We start from the raw sequence: 8,239 nt of genomic DNA on the forward strand, positions 1-8,239 counted from the left end.
ACTGTTTAGAAATTACAGCACTTTTAGTGTATAGTCTCCCCATTTTAGGGGAGCAAAAGTATAGGGACAAACTCACAAATTCAAGTTTGTTCCACCTGAGCTAGTCTGACCACCAATCAGAGACCACTATGATGACACACCAAATGATGACCACCAGTCAGAGACCACTATGATGACACACCAAATGATGACCACCAATCAGAGACCTCTATGATGGCACACCAAATGATGACTAACAATCAGAGACCACTATGATGACACACCAAATGATGACCACCAATCAGAGACCACTATGATGACACACAAAATGATGACCACCAATCAGAGACCACTATGATGACAAACCAAATGATGACCACCAGTCAGAGACCACTATGATGACACACCAAATAATAACCACCAATCAGAGACCACTATGATGACACACCAAATGATGACCACCAGTCAGAGACCACTATGATGACACACCAAATGATGACCACCAGTCAGAGACCACTATGATGACTCTTTTGATGGATCCTTTTGGTCTTCTTCCTGTTTAGAGGTTCTGAATGGGAAGGAGCTCAGCCCCAGTGATGTACTGGGCTGTCCCCACTACCCTCTGTAGCACTTAGCGGTCAGGGGCAGTGCATTTGCCATACCAACCGGTGATGCAGCCAGTCAAGATGCTCTCGATGGTGCAGCAGTATAACCTTTTGAGGATCTGAGGGCCCTTGCCAAATCTTTTCAGCCTCCTGAGGGGGAAGAGGCGCTGCCTTGCCCTCTTAATGACTGGCCGGGTGTGTGTGGACCATGTTAGGACCATACTGATGTGGACGCCAAGAAACTTGAAGCTCTCGACCCGCTCCACTACAGCCTGGTCGATGTGGATGGGGGAGTGCTCTTCCCTCTTTCTCCTATAGTCTGCGATCAGCTTCTTGGTCTTACTGACATTGAGGGAGAGGTTGTTGTTCTGGCACCACACTGCTAAGTCTCTGACCTCCTCCTTGTAGGCTGACTCATCGGCGTTGGTGATCAGGCCTACCACCGCCGTGTCGTCAGCAAACTTGATTACGGTGTTGGAGTCGTGCTTGGCCACTCAGTCGTGGGTGAACAGAGAGTACAGGAGGGGACTAAGCACACACCCCTGAGGGGCCCCCGTGTTGAGGGTCATCTTGGCCGATATATTGCCTATCCTCACCACCTGGTTTCTGTGGGGTAGAATAAAAGTGGTTTAGAGTTGTAGCGCCCTTAGTGGCGCAGGAGACATGTTTGCAGAAGTGAGGTAGGACGGTTTTTACTCTCCCTGCGTTAAAAGTCTCCGCCCACCATAAACGCTGCCTCCGGGTGAGAGGTGAGCGGCTTGTGGTGAGAATTGATTTAGTTCTGTCAGTCGTCCTGATGAGCCATTCCTAGCTAGCTAGATTATGCTGGCTAGCTGGCAACAACAGCAGCATGGCGCTAGTTAAAACTTGTAAAAGAAAGTAATGTTTATTTCGATGGGCGAAGGAGAAATAACCGATTAGCTAACGTAACGAGAAGCCGGTGTGAGGTGCTTGCCTATATGAGACTTCCTTCCCACTGGCAGGGTTGAAAGGTCAAAAATGTCCAGTCCAATGACCACTCAAAACCCCCGCCCACAAGGCCTGAAAACTAGAGCAAAAATGTTTTTCGCAGCAAGAGAGCAGTTGCCACATTTATCCAATAAACCCTTTTTTCCATAACGTTATTGAACGAATTAAGAAGGAATATCGACGTAACTTGTAACGACGTAAGAAGCAAAATTCAGTTTTCAAAATAATAATTATTGCGAGCTAACGTGACGTAATAAAGGAATTTGAATATGCCGCAAGAGAAAACATAATTGGCCATTATTAAACTCGCCAGATCATTTTCCATCAATGGATGTCTATTTAACTAATTTGTCTACTATGATTGTTAAATAAATCCCTTTTGGCATGTACAGTCCATAGCTACAGATAGACTAAATCCCACAGGAGAATTTTAGTGAAATCTCAAAATCTCTGCACAAAAAACACGAATGTTAGGCTATTTTCTTGGAATTGTTCCATTATTATGTGTCAGATGTTAAGACTACAAACAGTTATAATTTTATTTTATTTTATTTTATTTTCGAGATTGACTTGTCATTTCAATAGGCTACTGACTAAAATCTGGGTTTATGACTGTAATTCAACTTTGCCATGGTTTGCTTAGCTAACAACTACCTCATCCCCATATTGTTATTTATTTTGCTAATTTGCACCCCAGTATCTCTATTTGCACGTCATCTTTTGCACATCTATCATTCCAGTGTTCATTACGAAATTGTAACTATTTTTGCACTATGGCCTATTTATTGCCTTACCTCCATAACTTACTACATTTGCACACACTGTATATATATTTACTGTTGTATTTTTGACTTTATGTTTTGTTTTACCCCATATGTAACTCTGTGTTGTTGTTTTAATCGCACTGCTTTGCTTTATCTTGGCCAGGTCGCAGTTGTAAATGAGAACTTGTTCTCAACTGGCTTACCTGGTTAAATAAAGGTGAAATAAAATACATTTTCACAATTGCTCTTAAACCATCTATTATTGGAAAATGTACAGTATACTGTATATTTCTTAATATATATTAAGAGATATGCCATGGTGCTATTTAGAAGTAGCCCAAAAACCCGCAACCCGTGACCAATACATTTTCACAATTGTTTTCAAAGTTTGTAGCAAAACCGCGAATTTGGCAAGTATTCAGAACCCTTGACTTTTTCCACATTTTGTTACGTTACAGCCTTATTCTAAAATGTATAAAATAAATAAAAATCCTCAGCAATCTACACCCAATACCCCATAATGACAAAGCGAAAGCACGTTTTTAGACATTTTTGTAAATTTATAAAAAGTAAAAAGAGAAATACCTTATTTACATTCAGTTGAAGTTGGAAGTTTACATACACTTAGGTTGGAGTCATTAAAACTTGTTTTCAACCACTCCAGAAATGTATTGTTAACAAACTATAGTTTTAGCAAGTCGGTTAGGACATCTACTTTGTACATGACACAAGTAATTTTTCCAACAATTGTTTACAGACAGATTATTTCACTTATAATTCACTCAATCACAAATTCCAGTGGGTCAGAAGTTTACATTCACTAAGTTGACTGTGCCTTTAAACAGCTTGGAAAATTCCAGAAAATGATGTCATGGCTTTAGAAGCTTCTGATCATTTGAGTCAATTGGAGGTGTACCTGTGGATGTATTTCACGGCCTACCTTCAAACTCAGTGCCTCTTTGCTTGACATCATGGGAAAATCAAAAGAAATCAGCCAAGACCTCAGAAAAAGAATTGTAGATCTCAACAAATCTGGTTCATCCTTAGGAGCAATTTCCAAATACCTGAAGGTACCACGTTCATCTGTACAAACAATAGTACGCAAGTATAAACACCATGGGACCACGCAGCCGTCATACCGCTCAGGAAGGAGACGCGTTCTGTCTCCTAGAGATGAACGTACTTTGGTGCGAAAAGTGCAAATCAATTCCAGAACAACAGCAAAGGACCTTGTGAAGATGCTGTAAGAAACAGGTACAAAAGTATCTATATCCACAGTAAAACGAGTCCTATATCGACATAACCTGAAAGGCCGCTTAGCAAGGAAGAAGCCACTGCTCCAAAACCGCCATAAAAAAGCCAGACTACGGTTTGCAACTGCACATGGGGACAAAGATCGTACTTTTTGGAGAAATGTCCTCTGGTCTGATGAAACAAAAATAGAACTGTTTGGCCATAATGACCATCGTTATGTTTGGAGGAAAAAGGGGATGCTTGCAAGCCGAAGAACACCATCTCAACCGTGAAGCACGGGGGTGTGTCACGCCCTGACCTTGAGAGCCCTGTTTTCTCTAGTTGGTTTGGTCAGGGTGTGAATTCTAGATTTTGTATTTCTATGTTGGCCGGGTGTGGTTCCCAATCAGAGGCAGCTGTTGATCGTTGTCTCTGATTGGGGATCATACTTAGGCAGCCATTTTGCCTACCTTAGTTGTGGGATCTTGTTTCTGTTTTGGCTTGTGTAGCCTGTTGAACTTCACGTTCGTTTGTGTTTTGTTGTGTTGATCTGTATTCAGTTAAATAAAGGAATATGTACGCATACCATGCTGCACCTTGGTCTGATCCGTCTATCAACTAGCGTGACAGGGTGGCAGCATCATGCTGTGGGGGTGCTTTGTTGCAGGAGGGACTGGTGCACTTCACAAAATAGATGGCATCATGAGGAAGGAAAATGATGTGGATATATTGAAGCAACATCTCAAGACATCAGTCAGGAAGTTAAAGCTTGGTCGCAAATGGGTCTTCCAAATGGACAATGACCCCAAGCATACTTCCAAAAGTTGTGGCAAAATGGCTTAAGGACATCAAAGTCAAGGTATTGAAGTGGCCATCACAAAGCCCTGACCTCAATCCTATAGAAAATGTGTGGGCAGAACTGAAAAAGCGTGTGCGAGCAAGGAGGCCTACAAACCTGACTCAGTTACACCAGCTCTGTCAGGAGGAATGGGCCAAAATTCACCCAACTAATTGTGGGAAGCTTATGGAAGGCTACCCGAAACGTTTGACCCAAGTTAAACAATTTAAAGGCAATGCTACCAAATACTAATTGAGTGTATGTAAACTTCTGACCCACTGGGAATGTGATGAAATAAAAGCTGAAATAAATCATTCTCTCTACTATTATTCTGACATTTCACATTCTTAAAATAAAGTGGTGATCCTAACTGACCTAAGACAGGGAATTTTTACTAGGATTAAATGTCATGAATTGTGAAAAACTGAGTTTAAATGTATTTGGCTAAGGTGTATGTAAACTTCCGACTTCAACTGTAAGTATTCAGACCCTTTGCTATGAGACTCGAAATTGATATCAGGTGCATCCTGTTTCCATTGATCATCCTTGAGATGTTTCTACAACTTGATTGGAGTCCACCTGTAGTAAATTCAATTGATTGGACATGATTTGGAAAGGCACACAACTGTCTATGTAAGGTCCCACAGTTGACAGTGCATGTCAGAGAAAAAACCAAGCCATGAGGTCGAAGGAATTGTCCGTAGAGCTCTGAGGCAGAATTGTGTCGAGGCACAGATCTGGGGAAGGGTACCAAAATCTTTCTGCAGCATTGAAGGTCCCCAAGCTCAGCTGGTAGAGCACGGCGCTTGTAACGCCAAGGTAGTGGGTTCGATCCCCGGGACCACCCATACACAAAAATGTATGCACGCATGACTGTAAGTCGCTTTGGATAAAAGCGTCTGCTAAATGGCATATTATTATTATTATTATTATTATTATTATTATTACCACAGTGGCCGCCATCATTCTTAAATGGAAGAAGTTTGGAACCACCAAGACTCTTCCTAGAGCTGGCTGCCCGGCCAAACTGAGCAATCATGGGAGAAGGGCTTTGGACAGGGAGGTGACCAAGAACCCAATGGTCACTCTGACAGAGCTCCACAGTTCCTCTGTGGAGATGGGAGAACCTTCCAGAAGGACAACCATCTCTGCAGCACTCCGCCAATCAGGCATTTATGGTAGAGTGGCCAGACGGAAGCCTATTCCTCAGTAAAAGGCACATGACAGCCCGCTTGGAGTTTGCCAAAAGGCACCTAAAGACTCTCATACCATGAGAAACAAGATTCTCTGGTCTGATGAAACCAAGATTGAACTCTTTGGCCTGAATGCTAAGCGTCATATCTGGAGGAAACCTGGCGACCATCCCTACGGTGGAGCATGGTGGTGGCAGCATCATGCTTTGGGGATGTTTTTCAGCGGCAGGGACTGGGAGTCGAGGGAAAGCTGAACGGAGCAAAGTACAGAGAGATCCTTGATGAAAACCTGGACCTCAGACTGGAGTGAAGGTTCACCTTCCAACAGGACAATGACCCTAAGCACACATACAAGACAATGCAGGAGTCTCTGAATATCCTTGAGTGGCCCAGCCACTCAAGGATATGGGGAGAGAGGTGTGAGAAAGAGGAGGTGGGGAGAGAGGTGTGAGAAAGAGGAGGTGGGGTGAGAGGTGTGAGAAAGAGGAGGTGGGGAGAGAGGTGTAAGAAAGAGGAGGTGGGGAGAGAGGTGTGAGAAAGAGGAGGTGGGGAGAGCGGTGTGAGAAAGAGGAGGTGGGGAGAGAGGTGTGAGAAAGAGGAGGTGGGGAGAGAGGTGTGAGAAAGAGGAGGTGGGGAGAGAGGTGTGAGAAAGAGGAGGTGGGGAGAGAGGTGTGAGAAAGAGGAGGTGGGGAGAGCGGTGTGAGAAAGAGGAGGTGGGGAGAGAGGTGTGAGAAAGAGGAGGTGGGGAGAGAGGTGTGAGAAAGAGGAGGTGGGGAGAGAGGTGTGAGAAAGAGGAGGTGGGGAGAGAGGTGTGAGAAAGAGGTGTGAAAAAGAGGAGGTGGGGAGAGCGGTGTGAGAAAGAGGAGGTGGGGAGAGAGGTGTGAGAAAGAGGAGGTGGGGAGAGAGGAGTGAGAAAGAGGAGGTGGGGAGAGAGGTGTGAGAAAGAGTGTAAAAGACAGAATTGCTGCCCTCTATGTGTCAGCCAGTTCAGATGCGGGAGGAGTTCACCGACACAGCTGATATAACCTAGAGGATTTAGGGAGAAGAGGGGAGAGGGATGAAGTGAAGGAGAGAGACTGTTACTGAGAAAATAAGGTAGTTAAAGAGACAGTGTTCAACAGGAATCTGTGTGTGGTCTCACCTGGTGTCCACACTGAGCGGCTGCAGAGTACTTTATACTGAAAAACATGCACAGACACATGAGGACAAACAATAGCGTAGTTCTATAAATATAAATAATGAAGTGTCTTACTATTCTCCATGGTTGGTCCTCTTGCCTATTCTTTGAAGGTGGAAGGAGCCACAGTTATACACCTGAGCCTGCTTACTGCACAACACAATCCACCAATCAGATTGATACACCAGTGTGTTGGTGTGGGTTATAGGGTCTAATTGTTCTACATTATTTCAATATGGGTGTTTTGTTTTCGTACAGACTTCACCCTTACCTGAACAGCACCCTTACCTGAACAGCACCCTCACCTGAACAGCACCCTCACCTGAACAGCACCCTCACCTGAGAAGTAGAAATCAAATGGAGATAAACTGGGAATGTAATTACTGCAGTTGACATAGCTAAGGAAATGGAAGAATACTCTTATTGCAATGTGGATGGCTCTTAAAAGAGCCTTTGGTTGTGCATAGTGTAGTCGATGGTTTTGCCAGGGAACAGCAACCTCTTCGAAGAAGTAGGAGGTGAAGATCCCACGCACATGGATTGCCTCCCGTGCTGCGTTGTTGGCCCCCATCCTTGAAACATCCAGCATCTGCTGTTCTAGGTCCACAGTCCTCTGCTGTTCTAGGTCCACAGTCCTCTGCTGTTCTAGGTCCACTGTCCTCTGCTGTTCTAGGTCCACAGTCCTCTGCTGTTCTAGGTCCACTGTCCTCTGCTGTTCTAGGTCCACTGTCCTCTGCTGTTCTAGGTCCACTGTCCTCTGCTGTTCTAGGTCCACTGTCCTCTGCTGTTCTAGGTCCACTGTCCTCTGCTGTTCTAGGTCCACTGTCCTCTGCTGTTCTAGGTCCACTGTCCTCTGCTGTTCTAGGTCCACAGTCCTCTGCTGTTCTAGGTCCACGGCCTGCAGCTCCATAGCCCACCTGGTTTTCAGCCTCCTGCCCTGCTAGGCCACAAGTTACCTGTGCTAGGTTCTCAGTCCTCAGCCCTCGTAGGCCCTCAGTCCCTAGCACTAGGTCAGCTTTCTCCAGCACTAGTCAGTCCTTAGCCCAGGTGGGTAATCAGGCTCCTGGACAGCCAGGTTCAAAGAGCTCTACAGCCCTCCTCAGCCAGAGTCGAGTCTTTGATGACATAAATGCTTAAAATTCACATAAAGTGACGTTAGCCGATGAAGATTATCTCATAGAACAAAACGTATAAGATCTCCTAAGCCTGTGTTCACCTCAGACCTTATTTTAACCGCTTATCCAAAAAACCCTCCAAAACCCCCATTCATTTCCCCCATGGGCCTTGGCCAACGACCCATGGCGGAGTTAGTGCCTACAAAAAGACGCCATTACTATTGCTCTCTATTGCTACCGCATTCTAGTTGAGGTCCAGCAACCTGAACTCAGGGGCAGACGTAACATAGTAAATGTAAATCTGGCTTCCTCCAATGTAGTATGATGTGTTACGATTCGTATGGTATGTATTAATTTGTGGATGTC

Source organism: Coregonus lavaretus (assembly GCF_964263955.1).
Source record: "Coregonus lavaretus genome assembly, chromosome: 16".
In the NCBI taxonomy this organism is placed as follows: Eukaryota; Metazoa; Chordata; class Actinopteri; order Salmoniformes; family Salmonidae; genus Coregonus; species Coregonus lavaretus.